General features: G+C 39.8%; 1 protein-coding gene across 6 annotated transcripts in view; it reads left to right on the forward strand.

Annotated features, from left to right (window-relative positions):
- Window positions 1-21,960, forward strand: part of LOC115842406 (uncharacterized) — a 523,008-nt gene that overhangs the window by 254,445 nt on the left and 246,603 nt on the right. For 2 of the 6 annotated variants that reach the window (XM_070044714.1, XM_060292696.2), the window contains one exon: window positions 8,612-8,807. The exons of the other annotated variants lie outside the window; for them this stretch is intronic. The gene's annotated coding sequence lies outside the window, so the exon portion shown is untranslated. The remainder of the gene's footprint in view (window positions 1-8,611; window positions 8,808-21,960) is intronic. 6 annotated transcript variants of the gene reach the window in all.

Here is a 21,960-nt window from a genome sequence, read left to right on the forward strand (position 1 = left end):
TCCGCAACGGGAGAGGCCGCAGCAGTGAGAGGCCTGCGTATCGCAAAAAAAAAAAACAAACATGAAGAAAGTAGATGGATGAGCTTTTAGCCCAGCTACAAAGAACATGTGAGCAGGAGCCATACAGTAGGTTGTATGGTTGTCATGTCACAACCTGAAATTGAATGACAGAACATTTCAGTGTTTGCTCCTTGGAGAACAGCAGTTGAAATTTTTAAGAAGAAAGTTATGATCAATAAAAGGACTGTATTTTCACAACTTACCACTGTTTTGTTTCATGGTAAATTTTTTTTTTTTTTTTTTTTTGTGGTACACAGGCCTCTCACCGCTGTGGCCTCTCCCGTCGCGGAGCACATGCTCCGGACGCTCAGGTTCAGCGGCTATGGCTCACGGGCCCAGCCGCTCCGCGGCATGTGGGATCCTCCCGGACCGGGGCACGAACCCACGTCTCCTGCATCGGCAGGCGGACTCTCAACCACTGCGCCACCATAGAAGCCCCTCATGGGAATTTACAGGTCTTATTTTTGCCTACAAACATATACCAAAAATTGAATTCAGATAATTTAAAGATTAAGAAGCTGTCTATTCCATTGAGTTGCTCCCCGTAGTTCGATATTGTCAGTGTACCATTTTCATTTGAAAGCTAGTACTTGAGTTTTAATAAAAGGTAATGGTATGAAGATAATGAGCATGATATGGAAACAGATGACCCAGATTTGATTTTCTTACATAGAAATCAAATCTGGGTCATCACTTTCTCTCTATAATTATCCAAAAGTCTTCTTGAATGATAAATTCCACAACCTTATATTTCCTGGAAAATAAAATCAACCCATCAACCAGGTTTGTCCTAACAGAATGGATAAAGTTCACACCAATACCTTTGAATGTTTATAAATATTTCAAGAAGTATAAATTTTAGAATTAAAAATTAATCACAAGTTCAAACATTTTATTTTACTTTTATTCTTAATTTTTTTTAATTGAAGTAGATTTACAAAGTTGTGTTAGCTTCACGTGCACAGCAAAGTGATTCAGTTATATATATGTGTGTGTGTATATATATATGCATATGATACATGTATACATATATTTATACACACACACACATATATTATTTTTCAGATAATTTTCCCATATAGGTAATTATAAAATATTGAGTAGTGTTCCCTGTGTTGTACAGTAGGTCCTTGTTGTTTACCTGTTTTATATATAATAATGTGTATGTATTACTCCCAAATTCCTAAGTTATCCCTTGCCCCCATTGTTCTGCTTTGGTAACCATAAGTTTGTTTTCTGTCTCTGTGAGTCTGTTTCTGTTTCGTAAATAAGTTCATTTGTATCATTTTTTTTAGATTCCACATATAAGTGATATTATACAATATTTGTTTTTCTCTGACTTACTTCACTTAGTGTGATAATCTCTAGGTCCATCCATGTTGCTACAAATGGCATTATTTCATTCTTTTTTATGACTGAGTAATATTCCATTGTATCTATATACCACATCTTCTTTATCCGTTCCTCTTTAGATGGACATTTAGGGTGTTTCCATGTCTTGGCGATTGTAAATAGTGCTGCAGTGAACACTGGGGTGCATGTATCTCTTCGAAGTATGGCTTTCTCCATATATATGCCCAGGAGTGGGATTGCTGGATCATATGGTAGCTCTATTTTTAGTTTTTAAGGTATGTTCATACCATTCTCCATACATGCTGCACCAATTTACATTCCCACCAGCAATGTAGGAGGGTTCCCTTTTCTCCACACCCTCTCCAGCATTTATTATTTTAGACTTTTTGATGATGGACGTTCTGACTGGTGTGAGGTGATACCTCATTGTAGTTTTGGTTTGCGTTTCCTAATAACTAGTGACGTTGAGCATCTTTTCATGTGCCTTTTGGCCATCTGTATGTCTTCTTTGGAGAAATGTCTATTTAGATCTTCTGCCCACTTTTTGATTGGGTTGTTTGTTTTTTTTTGATACTGAGCTGCATGAGCTGTTTGTATATTTTGGAGATTAATCCCTTGTCAGTTGCATCGTTTGCAAATATTTTCTCCCATTCTGTAGGTTATCTTTTTGTTTATGGTTTCCTTTGCTGTGCAAAAGCTTTTAAGTTTCATTAGGTCCCATTTGCTTATTTTTGTTTTTATTTTCATTACTCTAGGAGACGGATCCAAAAAGATATTGCCCCAATTCATGTCAAAGAGTGTCCTGCCTGTGTTTTCCTCTTGGAGTTTAATAGTATCTGGTCTTACATTTAGGTCTTTAATCCACTTTGAGTTTATTTTTTGTGTATCGTGTTAGAGAATGTTCTAATTTCATTCTTTTACATGTAGCTGTCCAGTTTTCCCAGCACCACTTATTGAAGAGACTGTATATTTTCTCTATTGTATATTCTTGCCTTTTTTGTCGCAGATTAATTGAACTAGGTGTGTGGGTTTATTTCTGGGCTTCTTTTTCCGTTCCATTGATCTATATTTATGTTTCTGTGCCCACACCATACTGTTTTGATTACTGTAGCTTTGTAGTGTAGTGTGAAGTCAGGGAGCCTGATTGCTCCAACTCCGTTTTTCTTTCTCAAGATTGCTTTGGCTATTCAAGGTCTTTTGTGTTTCCATACAAATTAAAAAAAAACTTTTGTTCTAGTTCTGTGAAAAAACGCCATTGGTAACTTGATAGGGATTGCATTGAATCTGTAGATTGCCTGTAGTATAGTCATTTTGACAGTATTGATTCTTCCAGTCCAAGACCATGGTGTATCTTTACATCTGTTTGTGTCACCTTTGACTTCTCTCATCAGCAAATTATAGTTCTCAGAGTACAGGTCTTTGTCTCTTGCATAGGTTTATTCCTAGGTATTTTATTCTTATGCATGTGATGGTAAATGGGATTGTTTGCTTAATTTCACTTTCTGATCTTTCATTGTTCGTGTATAGAAATGCAACAGATTTCTGTGTATTAATTTTGTATCCTGCAACTTTACCAAATTCATTGATGAGCTCTAGTAGTTTTCTGGTAGTGTCTTTAGGATTTTCTATGTATGTCATCATGTCATTTGCAAACAGGACAGTTTTAGGTCTTCTTTTCCGATATGGATCCCTTTTAATTCTTTTTCTTCTCTGATTGCCATGGTTAGGACTTCCAGAACTATGTTGAACAAAAATGGTGAGAGTGGACATCCTTGCCTTGTTCCTAATCTTGGAGGAAATGCTTTTAGCTTTTCACTGTTGAGTTTGATGTTAGCTGTGCGTTTGTCATATATGGCCTTTATTATGTTGAGTTAGGTTCCCTCCATGCCCGCTTTCTGGAGAGTTTTTATCATAAAAGGATGTTGAATTTTATCAAAAGCTTTTTCTGCGCCTACTGAGATGATCATATAGTTTTTATTCTTCAATTTGTTAGTGTGGTGTATCACACTGATTGATTTGCAGATATTGAAAAGCCCTTGCATTTTTAAAAAGAGTAATTAATTTATTTTTATTTTTGGCTGTGTTGGGTCTTCATTGTTGTGTGCGGGCTTTCTCTAGTTGTGACAAGTGGGAGCTACTCTTCGTTGTGGTGCGTGGGCTTCAGTAGTTGTGGCACGTGGGCTCAGTAGTTGTGGCTTGTGGGCTCTAGAGTGCAGGCTCAGTAGTTGTGGCACACGGGCTTAGTTGCTCCGCGGCATGTGGGATCTTCCCAGACCAGGGCTCGAACCCCTTTCCCTTGTATTGGCAGGCAGATTCTTAACCACTGTACCACCAGGGAAGTCTGATCCCTTTAATGTATTGTTGGATTTGGTTTGCTAGGATTTTTGTTTTTATGTTTATCAGTGATATTGGCCTGTTATTTTCTTTTTTGTGATATCTTTGGTTTTGGTATCAGGGTGATGGTGGCCTCATGGAATGAGTTTGGAAGTGTTGCTTCCTCTGCAATTTTTGGAACAGTTTCCGAAGGATAGGTGTTAACTCTTCTCTAAATGTTTAATAGAATTCGCCTGTGAAGCCATCTTGTCCTGGGCTTTTGTTTGCTGGGAGTTTTCTAATCACAGATTCGATTTCAGTACTTGTAATTGGTCTGTTCATATTTTCTATTTCTTCCTGGTTCAGTCTTGCGAGATTGTACCTTTCTAAGAATTTGTCCATTTCTTCTAGGTTGTCCATTTTATTGGCATATAGTTGCTTGTAGCAGTCTCTTATGGTCCTTTGTATTTCTGTGGTATTAGTTGTAACTTCTCCTTTTTCATTTCTAATTTTATTGATTTGGTCCCTCTCCCTTTTTTTCTTGATGAGTCTTGCTAAAGGTTTATCAATTTTGTTTATCTTTTCAACGAACCAGGTTTTCATTTCAAAGATAAAACTTTTCCTTTTCTTTTTAACTTTTACCCTAATGTATAATTTCATTATTTAATCCCTTCAACCAACCCATTAACAATATTTGTCCTAATAGAATGAGTAAAGTTGACACCAGTACCTTTGAATGTTTATAAATATTTCATAAAGTATAAATTTTAGAATTAAAAACTAATCACAAGTTCAAACATTTTGTTTTAAAACACACACTTTTTTGTTGTGGTGTTACATAGCATTACCCTTGTTTCTGTGAATTGAAAAAGAAAATTTATTGAGGGGTTTGGCCTCTAAGAAAATAGTAACAAGTTCATGAAAAACAATACAAGATAAGGAAGTAAATATATTTTTATACGTATATAATACATTATTATATATAAGTATATAACACATATATTTGTATTTTAATATTTATAACATATGTGAATGTATTATGCATTTATTTATAATATATTATCTATAATATTATATATTATATATTAAATTTTATATTAATATTTATACATAATATATTATTTAATGATATATTTAACATTATTAATATGTAATATATATGTATATTGCATTATAGACTGAAAATTAAATGGTAGAAAGACAATGGGGAAAAACATACCTGGCCTCACAAGTGTCCGTGGAATTTTTTACGGACTACATCCTACCAAGAGGAAACAAGCCTGAGCTGTGTCCAGAGTCAGGGCGCTGAGGACTGATGAAGAAGCTGTGGTAGAGACAAAGCTTTCCTAAGGGCGTATGCCATGGAAGCAGTAAACCTTTGGACACAGAAGAGGTAGGGAAGCCTAACCTATGACCCCACCCTTAGCCCAGTCCCTACGGAGGGCACCGAAAGCTTACAGGTGTGTGGTACCCTCCGGCTACCAGTAGAAACAAAAGCCTATTTCGGCTTAGCCCTTCAGGACTAATGATGACTCAGATCAACAGTGAGCTCACAGTTGGAGATTTTTGGGTGGCCCTGAAGGAAAACCCCTATACTGGGAGTTAAGAAATAGTGCAAAGAGCAGATTTCGTTATAGATTTTAGAAGCTTTAGACACGGAATATAGGACAGATGGTTGTAAGATGTTGAAATGAGAATCAGTTCACAAAAATACGGATGTAACTAGAGGTTATTAGGAATGAAGATAAACATTTGGAAATTTTGAAAAAGAACTAGAAATATAAACCATGATTGCTAAAATTAAAAAAGCTCCATTGACAGGCTGAATATGAATAGAAGACTTAACTGAAAATCAGTTCGCTGGAAAAGGTAACGCATGAGCTGGGGTCCTCCAGAGAAACAGAACCTGTAGGCTATATATAGATAGATAGAAAGAGATTTATTGTGAGGGATGGGCTCATGCAGTTGGAGGCTGAGAGGTCCTAGCCTAGGATCTGCCGTCTGCAAGCTGGAGACCCGGGAAAGCCCGTGGTGTACCTCAGTCCAAACGCCAGGGCCCTGACGCCTGAGAGCAGGAGAGGACCAAAGTGTCAGCTCAGAGTGCAAATTTGCCCTTCCTCTGCCTTTTGTTCTTTTGGGCCCCGAAGGAATTGGATGATGTTGGCTGGGAAGGGGCACGACACCGTCTCGTGATCATTGAACTGTTCTCTATACCTTGATCTGAGTGGTAGTTGCCCCACCCCAGAGGTGAGGACGGATCATGCTTTCGATTCAAATGCTAATCTCTCCTAGAAGCACCTTCACACCCGGAAATAATATTGTACCAGCTATCTGGGCATCCCTTAGCTGGTAAATTGACACACATAAAATTAACCATCACAGTTATTTAGGGAAATTCCCCTAGAATGTATCTCAGAGAGAAAGGGCAAGGGAAAATATAAAACGCAAGTTAAGAGATTCAGGATATTGAAAAAGAAAATGTGACATTCTTTCCAGAAGGAAAGAATGGAGACAATGGAGAACAAACAAAATTTAAAGAGAAAAGCTGTGAATTTCCCAGAACCAGTTTCACAGATGCAGTTCATGTAGAAGTCAATAACATAAAGATACATTTAAAAAAAATCCATATATTTGGAAATCACAACACTCATACACATGCATGAACACATACACACTCACACAAGTAAGACAAATACCAAAAATATGTGGAAGACATTACCAGAGGTTCTGTAGGTGTTAAAGGAATGTTATTTATTAGCATATGTTATGCTAATAACATTTACATCTTAGATGGTATGGAGAAAACTCTAGAAGGAAAACACAAGTTATTGAACTTGAGGGAACGGAGAAAAGAAACTGAATATTATTGTATCTGTAAAATTAATTTTTTAAAAATCCTTAATAAAAACAAAAAGCCCACACTGTAACAGTTCAGAATTATCACTAGTGCACTAAGTTAATTAACGATACAATCATACACACATTCTCTCAGAAAATAGAGAAAGGAGGATTTCTTCTCAGCTTTATGACACCAACTGACACTTGATACCAACATTTGACAAGCACATTGCATAAAAAAATGAATTATGGCAATGAATCATGAATATAGATATAAACATCCTAATAAAACAACAACATTGAATTCAGTGATATATTAAAAAGGATGTATCGTGACCAGCTGGCGCTTACTAAAATTAAAATCACAAGGAGATACCAGGACATACACAGCAGAACACGTAAAAAGTTTTTTAAAATGATAATATGAAGTATTGGCAAGGATACAGAGTAACTAGAACTCTCACACTTTGCTGGTAGGATTGTAAAATGATACTTTGGAAGAGTACTTCACGGTCTCTGATATAATTACATAGATGCCCAGTGAGTGATCTGGTAATTCCACCCCTAGCTGTATACACAAAATAAATGAATGCATTTCTTCACAAAAAGAGTTAATAAGAAGATATAGAGAAACTTAATTCATAATAAGCAGAAATAAAAACAACCAAAACACCCATCACCTGGAGAATGAATAAACGTCCGTATAATCATACCATGGAATACTACTTAGGAAAAAAGAGGCGCAGACAAACCATACCTGGAACAACACTGATGAATGCCAAAACTATTATGCTGCGTGAAGAAACCAAAATGAAGACATAGCGTATGAGAAACTTTTACATCAGATTCTAGAGCACGCACAACTGAATTCCGGAGTGCGATTCGGAATAGTGCTTACCTGGGAGGCGGGATTGTTGGCTGGGAAGGGGCACGACACCGTTTCGTGATCGCTGAACTGTTCTCTATACCTCGATCTGAGTGGTAGTTGCTTGAGCAGGTGCCTGTCTAAAAAGTTACTAAACATCCCACTCACAATGTGGGCGTTTTACTGTATGTAAATTGTGCCTCAATAAAAATGCACACATTTATTAAATATAAAATGAGAGGAATAAAAGCACATATATCAGCTGTCATAATAAGTGACTCGAGTGCTATTTGATTGATTTGCTGATCAAAAGGCAAAGGCAGTCAGATTAGGTTAACATACTAAGCAGTGTTCCTTCTGTGCAACGGTCACGTCTAAAACTAACTGAGGAAGGAAGGTTAAATAGAATGGCCTGGGCCAGGTCTCGTCAGCCAAAGGCAAACATCAAAAAAGCAAGAATGGGGCTTCCCTGGTGGCGCAGTGGTTGAGAGTCTGCCTGCCGATGCAGGGGACATGGGTTCGTGCCCCGGTCCGGGAAGATCCCACATGCCGCGGAGCGGCTGGGCCCGTGAGCCATGGCTGCTGAGCCTGCGCGTCCAGAGCCTGTGGTCCGCAACAGGAGAGGCCACAGCAGTGAGAGGCCCGCGTACCGCAAAAAAAAAAAAAAAAAAAAAAAGGCAAGAATGATGACATCGGTGTCACATGAGGCGAAACCAAGCTCAAAACACTGTAAAAACCAAGAAGAGATATTGATAAAATCAAAATATTAAGTATCATATTTGATTCAAGAAGCAGTCAAATCCGTGAATAAATCTAGGATAATAAAAGAAACACAGGCTAAATAAGTAACTCTCTCCCAAACAATACCGGGGCCCACGTCAATGAGGAGATAATCCCTGTGGTGTATCTTTGATATAGCTTGTTCTAGAAAAAAAAAATTAGAATGTCAGGAAGCTGCACACATAAATCATAGAACCGTCTCACATAGAAAAGCAATTGGACCGTGTCACTTACGAACACCATACGTGAGGGTCATTTAAATCAGAAGAGTCCATAGTGACTTCAACTTCTAAATTCCCCGTAAGTGTGCGTGTTCCTAGCAATTTTGAGCTGCAAACCTCCTTTCACGAGCAAGCCACAGGAAACCTTTATAATATTGTTCTTCTTTCCTTCGTGCTATAGAGGAAGTTACCTGAGCGAGGTACTCCAGTGATTTGTGTGTCCTTTTCTGCAAAGCAGCGTCATAAGGAAAGAGAAGATGGGTTGTCAAGTTCCCTGGGAGGTATCTTCTTGTTGGTAGGGCGTCCTACCAACATGGCCCGATTGGAGAAGAGAGGAAGAGAGGAAACGGTGCTTCTCGGCGTTAGAAGAGTTCTAAGTGAGTAGACGGATTAGAAGTAGTCTTCCCGTGGAGATCACGGGGACACATAGGCAAGCTCTGAGGCTAGCACTCCTTTGTGGGATCCTGGATCTGGCCAGCAGCAGACTCCCACCTTCAGAAGGCGTTGGCCAGCAGTCAGGATCCGGGTCCTAATTCCTTAGCACGTAAATCGTATGTGGAAACGCGGGACTGTCTGTCCTCTCGGTCTTGGTCACCACCTACATCCATTTCTAAACATTGAAAGCTCCTTCCGGGAAGGAAATGCATTCCTAATTTTGGTAGGTCCTTAACCCTCCCCATTCTTTAACTCTTTCAGGGGAATAGGAATCAGAAACAGCAGGAAGGTTTGACCTCTCAAAACCTTCCCTTTGGATGCCACAAATACCAAACGCTAGTCAGTCCAGTGTCTACAAACACGGTTTCTGGAATGCCATCAACCTGAGGGATGACTATGAAAAAAGTGATGTGAGAACTTACACATGCAAATGAGTATTTTCCTTCAAAGTGGTCCCTTGAGAGGCCACACCTGTATTCCAGAAATGTTATTATGGCCCTGAACAATGCTGAAACCTTTTCTGTTTGTTTTTGATTGGTATCAGAACCAGGTTATGAGTCATGTGAAGGAACATAAGTGACACGCATTGGAAAAATGTGTCCCAGACACTATTGAAATACTTTCACGTAGAATATCTCAGGTGAAGTAAATATTATTCTGTTTTCTACAAATGAGGAAATGAGTCCTGAGAATGTAAGTTGTCAAAAAAGTCTGGTTGAAATATTTCAGTTTCTCCTTTTGTATTCACAAATTAATATCATCCAAAAAAATCGCTTCACCTATCCATCTCGACACCAAGTAAACTTTTTTTAAATTTTATTGAAGTATGGTTGATTTAGAATGTTGTGTTAATTTCTTCCGTACAGCAAAGTAACTCAGTTATACATGTATATGGATATTCTTTTTCATATTCTTTTCCATCACGGTTTGTCACAGAATATTGAATATAGTTCCCTGTGTTCTACAGTAGGACCTTGTTGCTTATCCATCCTGTATGTGATAGTTTGTATCTGCTAATCCCAAACTCCCAGTCCATCCCTCCCCTACCTACCTGCCTTGGCAACCACAAGTCTGTTCTTTATATCTGCGAGTCTGTTTCATAGATGTTGATTTGTATCGTATTTTAGAGTCCACATGTAAGTGATATCATATGGTATTTGCCTTTCTCTTTCTGACTTACTTTGCTTAGTATGATAATCTGTAGATACACCCATGTTGCTGCAGATGACATTATTTCATTCTTTTTGGGTTTTTCAAATGAATTTTATTATTTTTTATTTGGCTGAGTTGGGTCTTCGTTGCGGCATGTGGGCTTTCTCTAGTTGTGGCAAGCGGGGCTACTCTTTGTTGTGTTGCGCGAGCTTCTCATTGCTGTGGCTTCTCTTGTTGAGGAGCACAGGCTCTAGGCGCGTGGGCTTCCGTAGTTGTGGCGCAAGGGCCCAGTAGTTGCGGCGCACGGGATTAGTGGCTCCGCGGCATGTGGGATCTTCCTGGACCAGGGCTCGAACCCGTGTCCCCTGCATTGGCAGGCGGGTTCTTAACCACTGCGCCACCAGGGAAGCCCTACATCTTAATATTTTAAAGAAATCACAGTTGCAGTTTTACGGGAACCTCAAGTGGCTGGATTTTAAAATGATCAGGAAATAGACATGTCCATTACGGATAGTCTCCTTTGGTTTTGTGGGAAAGCGTCTTTTGGAACACACTTTTTGGTTATTCAAAGGTCTCCTGGCATTTGACACCATGTTTACTTGACACAGATGTTAACAAAGGCAATGATTGTGCCATGGGCTTTCACATGACAGGGAAAAGTTGAAAACGATTAAGCCTTCTGGGAATACAAGATTGTAGGAAGGAGCTCTTGCTAAGATCCTAAGATTCCACTTCTAGGAACTGGTACTTTCTTGATGCTAAAATTAGCTTGGCTTTTGCTGGGCTGGGAGGAACAATCTAGTTAGTGATACAATAATAAATCGTGTTTTTGTAATGAAAACGATACCAACCCTGTCATCTGATAATAGCAACTTGCAACAGAAACCCAAATCTGCCCCGAATACTGGATGTCCCTTCTCTGAACGTGGGATTCAACCAACATTTTACAAAAGCCATTTCTGGCAGTTTCTTAAGTCATAATGTCTTTAATTTTCAAAGGCATTGAGGGCTGCTATCAGGCAGGTCCCTCAGCTCCTAAGTGATGGAGCTGGAATTTACTTCCTGGTTTTTAGCACTGCAGTTGGAGTTTTTCCACCCATTATGTAAGGGGATTTGGCTAACACTCGGTAACAAGGGGAAAATCAGTGATAGAGAGAGTCAGGAATGCTGTGGGGTTGGGCGAAGACTGTAGGAAGTTTCTCATCCTGAGTGTTCTCACCAACAAGCTCGGTTTCCCTGGGTCCTCAGGTTTCTGTCTGTATGAGCATCTGCTTTTCCCATTTTCTGTGCAGGGTGTTGGGTTAATGGTCACTCTCACCCAGCAGTCCTCTTCACTAGGACACAGATTCAGACCCAAGACACAGAAATCCATCTCCTCACTGCATTGGAAACATAGCTGCCTCACTGTCTTACCCCAGGTTGCCTCAAAAAATAATCATTTACTGTGTTTCAAAAGACCGTCTATTGCATGGCTTAAAACAACTTTTAAATTCCCAAAAGAATGAGGGGGAGAGAATCCCAGAAAATTAGAGAATAAGGTATTCTGCAGTAAAAATTCTTTCCAGATAATTAGGATTATTTATTTTCCTATTTACTTTTTTTCTGGAAAAATTACACTTTATTTTAAAAATCAATTTGAAAAAATTTCATTGGTTCTGTGATGTGAAGGGGTTGGAAAACATTGCTTTCCACGTTAAACTTCTGTAATTCTATAATCATCGAAGTGAAGGTTTAGAAATAGTCAATGAATATGGAAGTACAGTAATGTTTTTTTTCCTCATAAATTGTTTGCCCTGGAAATCTTTACTTTCATATTATTTTTCCTAATTGTGTTGTCTTCTGAAGAAGAGTTTTAATGCCAGCAAATACCATGCAAACTATTAACATGATGCCCAAAATAGTAAAATCGAAAGTTTCATTTCTGATGACGGGGGGGGGGGGGGGGGGGAGTGAGCAACTAAAAGAAAAAAAGAAGTTTCACTTTACTTAAAAAGACACCATATGGAATGATGTAGTCAATCTAATTTTATATTAGTTTTCTTCATTAAATTCTAAATTTGCACTGCTTTTGAGACATGGTTATTTTATATTCCATTTTAAGTTATATATGGCTCGTTTCAGAGACATAACATTAAATCGAAGCCATGATATGCCGTTTTCTCTCTTATTACTAATGATATTACATAAGAGATACTTAAAAAATACAAAGCTCCTTGTTTTACATACATTTGAAGAAGAAATGAAAAAATAGATTTTACGACTCTTTCTGAGAAGTCAAGGAAAAGTAATGAATATTCAAAAATAAGTTTTAGTTTTAGATCAATGTCTGTGAGAACATTTGTTCACACCTTTAAATTATCCTACCTCTTGCTGTTTTCCATTTGTAAGAGAAGATAGTTTTGAGTCCTTCAGATGAGAGAAGATGAGTCTTCTGATCTCCTGTGCTAATAAGGAAAGTACAATTGACCTGTGGTTTCTGACTTTGAAAGTTAACATGACGGTGCTCTAAAATGACAGCATGGTGAGTTATCCAGTAACCTCACGGCCACAAAACTCCATAATTCTATTGTGGACAGCTTGCATAATAATGTACTCTAAGGTGGCTCATAGTCAACCTTCAGAAATGGCAGCTATTTCAAAGCAAGTGATCAATCTCATGTTTGCACAACGACCTACTTTACCTCAAAATATAATAACAATTCAGATACCCTACAAAAGGGGAATCGTACCAATTTAACGTGCTTTCGTTTGCTTTTCAAAGAAAAGAAAAATGTACACTTAGCGACAATCTGGTTACTTCAGTGGGAAGTACGTAACTACTGCGTATTATGCAAGTTTACATAGCAAGGCCAAGCATTGTGTATGTCTTTTGTGGTTTTTTTTCGTGTGTGTATATGTGTGTGTGTCTGTGTGTGTTGTGAGTTTGGTAAGTGCCCTAAAGCTCTTGTAAAAGGATAGTGCATGGCTCAGGCCTCTGCTTTATGCCCACACAAAAGCCTGCACCTGGATGCTTAGAGCAGCTGTATTCACAATTGCCAAAATTTGGAAGCAACAGAGGTGTCCTTCAGTAGGGGATAGATAAAGTATGGTCCATCCAGACAGTGGAATATTATTCAGTGCTAAAAAGAGCTATCAAACCATGAAGAGATGTGAAGGAGTCTTAATAAGCATGTTACTAGGTGAAGAAGCCCATCTGAAAAGTCCACGTGTTGTATGATTCCTACTATGGCATTCTAGAAAAGACAACACCATGGAGACAGTAAAGAGATCAGTGGTTGCCAGGGGTTGGGGGGGGAGTGCAGCCACTCTTCACGTTGCTGGAAGATGGATGCGTGTCCTTATGCGTTCATCCAAACTCACAGAATGTACAGCACCGAGCGTGACCGCTAATGTAAACCATGGACTTTGGGTGGTGATGATGTGTTAGTGGAGGTTCATCACTTAGAACAAATATGATCTGTTGGGGGATGGTGATAGTTGAGGAGGCTGGGCCCGAGGCAGGACAATGGTATACATGGGCAGGCTTTGCACCTTCTGCTCAACTTTGGTATGAACCTAAAATTACTCTAAAACATATTGAAAAACGTGTGTGTGTGTGTGTGTGTACTCACAATAGAGCATTCTATCCATTCTGCAAATGGAGATAAAATGAGAGCCTTATGTGCCATGGCAATGAAATGATAATTTATTAAGAAGAGAAAAAAAAACACAAAAAACCTTAGCCCCCTGATTGAGATTCACGGAATATGCAGGGCAACACACCTTTATTTTGCGAATGCTTTAAAGCCTCTGTACATGGCATATTTTGCTTACTAAATTTCAACAATTTAGTTTTTAAACTTTGTTTGTTTTTTGGCCAAGCTGCGTGACATGTGGGATATTAGTTCTTTAAAAGCTGGGGACTAAAAATATATGTAGGCCTTTTTCTTTGACGGATTTCTCTTTGGCATCTATCTATAGACTCGGCTGGCAAAGTTCATGTGTTACAAACACACACTCAAGGCTTTCATTTTTGGATAATTCTGTGCCGATTATGATTTTTCTCTTCTACAAGTGGGAGGCAGATTTTCTTTTAAAATTTTTTTATTGAACTAATATTGTGCCGGTCTCCGCTGTGCCGCAAAGTGACTCAGTTATACATATATATATACACTCCCTTCTCATATTCTTTTCCACTATGGTCTATCACAGGATATTCAATACAGCTCCTTGTGCTATGATTAGGATCCTGTTGCCTATCCATTCCAAATGTAATAGTTTGCCTCTACCAACCCCAAATTCCCAGTGCTTTTCTCTTCCTCTCCCCTTCCGCTTTGGCAACCACAAGTCCCTTCTCTATGTCTGTGGGTCTGTTTCTGTTTTGTAGATAGGTTCACTTGTGCTATATTTTAAATTCCACATATAAGTGATATCATATGGTATTTGTCTTTCTCTGTGTTGCTGCAAATGGCATTATTTTGTTCTTTTTCATAGCTGAGTAGTATTCCATTGTGTATATGTACCACATCTTCTTTATCCATTCATCTGTCGATGGACATTTAGGTAGTTTCCATGTTTTGGCTATTGTAAGTAGTGCTGCTATGAACATAGCATATCTTTTTCAATTATAGTTTTTTCCAGGTATATTCCCAGGAATGGAATCGCTGGATCGTATGGTAGTTCAATTTTTAGTCTTCTGAGGAACCTCCATCCTGTTCTCCATAGTGGCTGCACCAATTTACGTTCCCACCCACAGTGTAGGAGGTTCCCTTTTCTCCACACCCTCTCCAGCATTTGATATTTGTAGACTTTTGAATGATGGCCATTCTGACTCGTGTGAGGTGATACCTCCTTGTAGTTTTGATTTGCGTTTCTCTGATAATTTAGTGACGTTGAGCATCTTTCCATGTGCCTACTGGCCGTCTGTGTGTCTCCTTCGGAAAAAGGTCTAGTAAGGCCTCCAGGTGGCAGGTAGTTTGAAGGCTTGTCTTTGGGAAGCAAATGAGTAATTTATCTCTTCTTTCAAAAGTGACTTTTCTCCAGTAAAACACTTCAGTGGATGAAGGCAGAACTAGTGCTTGGTAGTTGCTCATTGTAGACAGGCACTAAAAGAACGGCAGCTTTGCGTCGGATACACACAGCTGACCTCAGTGTGACTTGATCGCCTACCTAGTTCAGCTGAGGCACGCCACCTCCTGCTGAAATTACTTATTTCTTAGTACTTGGATATGTAATTCTATATATGATGTTCTTGTTACAACTGAGCAGTCTCATCTCTCTGCTTCCCAGTAGTCTGTGAACTTTTGTACGTAGTCTGTGAACATTCGTGCGTCCATTCACTCATTCATCCACTCAGCAAAACCTACTGTGTACAGTGCACTTTTCTATCTTTGATTACATTACAAAAGTGAGTATGAGGCGCTGCTTACCTTAAAAACTGCTTCTTTCGTAATTTTATTTGAGTAGGAGAATAAACAGTTGAGCATTACGTTGGTTTTTGATGATTAATAACGGTGTAATGAGTTCATCCTCTCCAAAACAGAATTGCCTCGCCTCAGAGACACAACCGGTGGGAGGGAATTCAGATGCTGTACAACCATGGGACAGAAAGAGGGTTTTATAATTTCATTTGGGTGATAGTTCCATGACCCATTTTGGTATCATACTTGTAGTTCTTTCATTCAGTAGTTTAGTAGCTGGCATTAGTCGTGTTAATTGGAAACACCCAACTTTCAAATCATGCTACGTATAAACACTGAATGCAAAGTATTCTTTAGTACAGCCATTAACTTTAAATAACAGGGTTTATTTAAAGTTTGGCATACTTAGGGGAAAAACATACTTATTTGTCGACTTCGTTCTCTAAGAGCAAGGACTGTATTTTATTAAAAGTCTCCATTTTTCCTGTCTTACTGTTTTCCATTTTCCTTACATACAGCTCACCCAGTGAATTTTAGTGCAATGAACTATGCGTAACCAATTAGCCATAGCTCCATGTAACTCTGTTATCAGCTCCATGCTTGAAGTGAAATTGTTTATTTTCATATACCTAAATCCTTCTTTAAGTCAAATCCATCCTGAGATTGATATATAATTTGAGCCTTGAGGGAATGCTCTGTCTTTAATATTTGCTGTCATTTAATATATTAGATTGAACTGACTGGACACTTTGTAGAGATGGCTTCAGCTTCCTTCTGGGACTGTTGTGGGTGAGTTAGGCCTGTAACGCTGGATGACTGCCCATGTGCAACGTGGTTTCTTTGAATTTCATAGAGCTAGAACTAATACTGAATAACTTACGTGATATTGAAGAAACCTGCTCCATGGTTTTTTTCAAAATTCTGTAGATGAGATAGATTTTTCCATTTGCAAATGCATTCGTAATATCTTTGCAGGAAACAAAGGGATAATTTGATGCCTCATTTTACAGTTGAGAGAACCGTGATCTAACAAGGTTTTAAAAACATAATATAGGATTGGGACTTCCCTGGCGGTCCAGTGGTTAAGACTTTGCTTTCCAATGCAGGGGGTGTGGGTTCAGTCCCTCGGGGAGCTGAGATCCCACATGCCTGGCAAAAAAACAAAACATAAAACAAAAGCAATAATGTAATAAATTCAGTAAAGACTTTTTAAAAAATTGGTAAAAAAATAATATAGGATATAACATTCAGAAGGAAATAATTATGAATAAACAGTGAAGCGGATCGATACTCTTTGATACAGTGCTACTATTCTGCATGACACTTCAGTGGTGGATACAAGTCATTATATATTTGTCAAATCCCATAGAATGTACAACACTGAGAGTGGGCCCTAATGTGAACTCTGGAATTTGGGTGATGATGACGTGTCAGTGAAAGTTTACAGATGATAAGGAATGTCCCACTCTGGTGGAAGATATTGCTAAAGGGGGAGGTTGTAGGTGTATAGGGGGCAGGCTGTATATGGGAGCTCTCTCTACCTGCTGCTCAATTCTGCAGTGAACCTAAATCGGCTCTAAAAAACAAAGGCTATTACAGAAAGGGAAATAATTCCTATAATTATTCATAGTCCTTTGCCATCAATAGCTTTGGCTAAAATATAATTAACTTCTTCAGGTCCTTTTTAAGTACAGCTGGAGGACCTGGTTATTTTGTGATGGTCAGTAAGCTTTTAACTTCTCTGGGCCTCCGTTTTCCCATCCATACAAGGGGACCGTAGCTTGAAGAGGTGTGACGTGTAAATAGGAAATAATACGCCTGAAGTCATTTTGAATGCACATGGGAGGCAGTTTTGAATATGTGATAGTGGTTTTAGTTGCTACCCTTTGGGGTTAAACGTTTATTCTGAGATACCTGTTGCTAATTTTCCTATCATTATCACAATTTATAATCCATTTATAAAATATTTAATATCTAACCATTTTATTCTAATGTATACTAATATTTTAAAATAATCAGGTTTGGTGTTTCATATTGAGGCTGCAATATATTTAATTTTTTTTAATGTCACAGTACCTCTATTATCATTCAATACAGAATGAAGAATATTACACTAAATCCCATACCTTCATGGTGTGTGTGTGTGTGGTGTGTGTGTGTGTGTGTGTGTGCGCGCGTGCGCGCGGTTAATGCTGAACTGTGTGTCCGACTTTCCTTTTAATACTAGTGGTAACAGCATGCTGATATATGAATACTGCCTTTGACACTGCTTGGTGGGGGGGAGGAGGAAGACATGGTGTCATAACCGGCATACGCTAGAGTACTTTGATAAGGTTACTGCCGTGCCTGGGATCCTTTCTTCCGCAAGAGGGGCCCTCCTGAACTCATGAGAGCGTTACCCCTTCATTACAAAGTGTCGCAAGCCAGTGGTCTCCGACCTGCTGTGCCCCGGGCTTGCCTCTTCAACCCATGAAGCAGCATCACATTCGACCAGCACAGATGAGTAGAAGGCAAGAAATCACCTGATGAATGTTATAGACAGAATTATGAACTGCAGACAATCATGTTGCACGTTCCTCTTTGGCCAAAGTATCATAAAGGAAGAGGAGAGTGAAAGGAGTGGGAAGAAAACTCGGAAACCAAGGGTCGGGGTTGCCTCTCCTTCTACCGAGAAGAGGAGAGCAATGCTGTGCTTTCATTGGCAATGCTTTGCCCAGAGGATGCAACCACGGACCCTGTAGAATGGAGTAAAAACCTGTGGGTTACTGGGTTCGCACATCTCTCCTTGCAGTCTCTGGGACCTAGTGAGCTGTAGTCAGACAAGGCATGTGACTGTGCAAGGATGGTCAGGGATGGGCAGCACTGATGGCTCTAAGAGGGAGGAATGGTCCACAAGCCAAGGAGTGCGGGCATCAGACAGAGTGGGGAGTAGCAAGGATACAGATCCACGTCCAGAATGAGCACAGCCTTGCGGACACCTCAAGTGTAGCCCGGGAGACCTGTGTGGGACTTCTGACCTCCACAAGTATACAACATTCCTTTGTCTTATGCCACTACCTTTGTGGCTGGTAACTAGTTATAGCAGTGATAGAAAATTAACACAGTGACCATCTCATTCATTAGTTCAAAAAACATTTTTGAGTGTTGGATAAATGAGACATGACACCTACTCAATTATGTGGCATGGTAGGTGTTAAAATGGAAATGTGACCAAAATGCTGTGGGGTACCGAAAAGAGAGAGCCCTAAATTTGGATGGTGGGGAAAGCCTGGCTGAGGGATTGAAGTTTTTATTTGGAGCATTAGAAAATTGCCAAGAGGAGAAGAAGAGGAGAATGAATTTGTTTGTTTCCCGTGGTGCCCACATCTGGCACGTGGTCTGCCGTGGACTAAGTGCTGTGTCAAAATTGACTGAGTGGGTTAGGGCGGCCTGAGGCCACCCCGGACGTTCTTTCCAGCTACTTCCCAGGACGCGTGTATCTTGGTGAACGATTGCTTCACGCATCCACAGCTGCTCACCTCATGTACCTGCATCTCCCCAGACCAAGGCCTGTCTCTGGCTGCTAGAGCATTCCTGACCTTTGCACGTGCTGGGGAGTAAGGTCCCTGGTGAACCATAATCCGCAGTAACCCGCAGATAAAGAGGGGTAAGAGGTAGAGGATTAATACTCCTCGTCCCAGGAGGAAGACGTTCTGAGAGCTGTTCCTCAGGTCTTGCAGAGGTTCCCTGGGGGTGGAGCTTTGTGGTCCATGGCAGTTTTCCGCTCATCAGCATACCAGTTACTAGTACTGTCACTTCCGCTCCTTTCCGACCTCGCCTCATTGTTTCATCATGATGCTCGCAGTCGCCTTCTGGATGAGCTGCTTGCCCTCAAACTATTTTTTGTTACTGAAGTCTGGTTGGTTTATAATGTTTGTTAGTTTCAGGTCTACGTCAAAGTGATTCATTTGTATATAATACTTTTTCAGATTCTTTCCAATTATAGGTTATCACAAGATACTGAATATAGCTCTCGGTGCTATCCAGCGGGTCCTTGTTGTTTATCTGTTTTATCTATAGTGGTGTGTATCTGCTAATCCCAACCTCCTCATTTATCCCTGTCCCCCCTTTCCTCGTTGGTAACCATAAGTTTCTTCTCTAAGTCTGTTTCAGTAAGTTCATTTGTATCATTTTTTAAAGATTCCACATGTAAGTGATATATGATATTTGCTTTCTCTGTCTGATTTACTTCACTGAGTATGATAATCTCTAGGTCCATCCACGTTGATGCAAATGGCATTATTTCATTCTTTTTTATGGCTGAGTAATGTTCCATTGGGTATATATGTACCACATCTTGTTTATCCATACATTGATGGGCATTTATGTTGCTTCTCTGTCTTGCCTATTGTAAATAGTGCTGCAGTGAACATTGGGGTGCATGGAAAAAACCCAAATAAGACCATCACTATACATTTTTCTAACACATGAAGAATTGACAGGTAGTGCTGAAATTTGGTGGTGATAGTGATATTGTACTATTTTGCTTTCTGTCATGCCTCTGAAACCTTATTCCTTTGTAACTTTCAGTACCTGCAACGCTCTTATACTGCCAACATAATTTAAGAAAAATCTCAGGATTTTAAAAAAAATCATGAAGTCTTAGACACTGATGCTTCAGGACACTTGACTGTAAGGGACTCAGGTACCATTGAAAAACAAAGAAAACCCCACCAGATTGTGCGTTGGAAGTAAGTGTGTGCCAGTGGATTGTGTTGTATAGAACTCCTTGGCCTATTACCTCAACATGGAAACCCTTCTGTCCCTGAACGGAGAGCCTCAGCCTGAGTCAGGAAACTCAGTCAATCCACTGAGACCCTTGGACACCGCTCCACAGGGCCACCCAACCCAGGCAAGGAAAGGTCAGACTAGATGCCAGGACCCTGCTGATGGGTTGAATGATCCAGAAACCATCATTAAAGCATCATTCTCACAACCTGTTTGTTACAAACAGAAAAAGCAATTGTTCTATGGGCTCCTGAAAATAATTTTCAGTCATATTTTTAAAAACTGCAAGGGACCTCAAAAAGTCATTTTCTATGTGTCTTTGCTGCAAGGCAGAACGGTTTAACTCTTACAGGACACATGGCTATCCCTCAAATTCTTGAAGATTTACAGGGAGCAGCTCCCAGCGGCAACCCTGTAATTTTGTTTTTGAACTTCAGTGAAGAAAACATGCTCAAGTTTTATGACAATGCATATAAATGTACAAGGTAATTTTTATATCGTGCTAGTCTGTTTAAAATCCATATGTGATAATACCGCCACTGCCTTTCATATTGACTTTACCCCTCCTGCACATTTTTCTTGCTCTCTTGACTCATTCATAATATCTGGGGTCCTGTGGAGACACAACCTTAATAAGAACCCAAAAATGCCCAATGGTGAATTTCAACCTTCGGAAGAATATTAGTAATTTTTCTATTTTCTGGCCATGCACCAGTTATATGATCCTCTTCCGTGTTGGTGGAATCTAAAATAAACACTATGTATTTGTATTCCTGTTTGAATACGGCATTTGAAAAACTGACTGGTGATGTTTATGCTTTTTTCCACTGTCTTAAAGAAATGATGCGATAAAAATGTTACCATGTCAGAAAATGGCATAAGTTATCTTTGATGAGATCCCTACATTTAGGATGCAGACCAATTATGCTATAGAAATTTCTATCGATTTTAATGACTAAAAAAGTATATTTTCACCTTTGGGGGCTTCCCTGATGGTGCACTGGTTAAGAATCCACCTGCCAATGCAGGGGACACGGGTTCGAGCCCTGGTCTGGGAAGACCCCACATGCCACGGAGCAACTAAGCCCGTGCGCTACAACTACTGAGCCCGCGTGCCACAACTACTGAAGCCCGTGCACCTAGAGCCCGCGAGCCACAACTACTGAGCCCACGAGCCACCAATACTGAGCCCATGTGCCACAACTACTGAAACCCGTGTGCCTAGAGCCTGTGCTCCACAAGAGAAGCCACTGCAATGAGAAGCCCGCTCACCACAACCAAGAGTAGTTCCCGCTTGTCACAACTAGAGAAAACCCGCGCACAGCAACGAAGACCCAATGCAGCCATAAATAAATAAATTTATTTAAAAAAAAAAAACAACTTGTTTTCACCTCTGTTTTCTTATGGCTGATGGACATGGCTTAGCAATGATGACACAGAAGATCTTCCGGAAGCACCCCTGATCTTTGCTTTGTCCAAGTGGAGTGGGGAGTCACCTCCTTTGAGTCGTGACTGTGGCACCAACATTCAGTCCGTAACACTTAGTCTTTAATGAACTTCAGTCACTAAAATAAGACTCCAACACCACTGTCAGCAGGAGAAATGCCTCTCAAAACCCAGCAACCATACAGTCTGCATCTTCTGTATCTGACCCCTCCTCTGGATGGCAGACACACAGCCACTGGCCTGCCTTCCCTGGGAGCCCAGCGGTTGCTGTGCTGAGCCGTTCCTTGCAGGGCTGATTCACTCTTCCTGAAGGCATCGTCTTTCAGAAGTC

This window comes from Globicephala melas, chromosome X, assembly GCF_963455315.2.
Source record: "Globicephala melas chromosome X, mGloMel1.2, whole genome shotgun sequence".
In the NCBI taxonomy this organism is placed as follows: Eukaryota; Metazoa; Chordata; class Mammalia; order Artiodactyla; family Delphinidae; genus Globicephala; species Globicephala melas.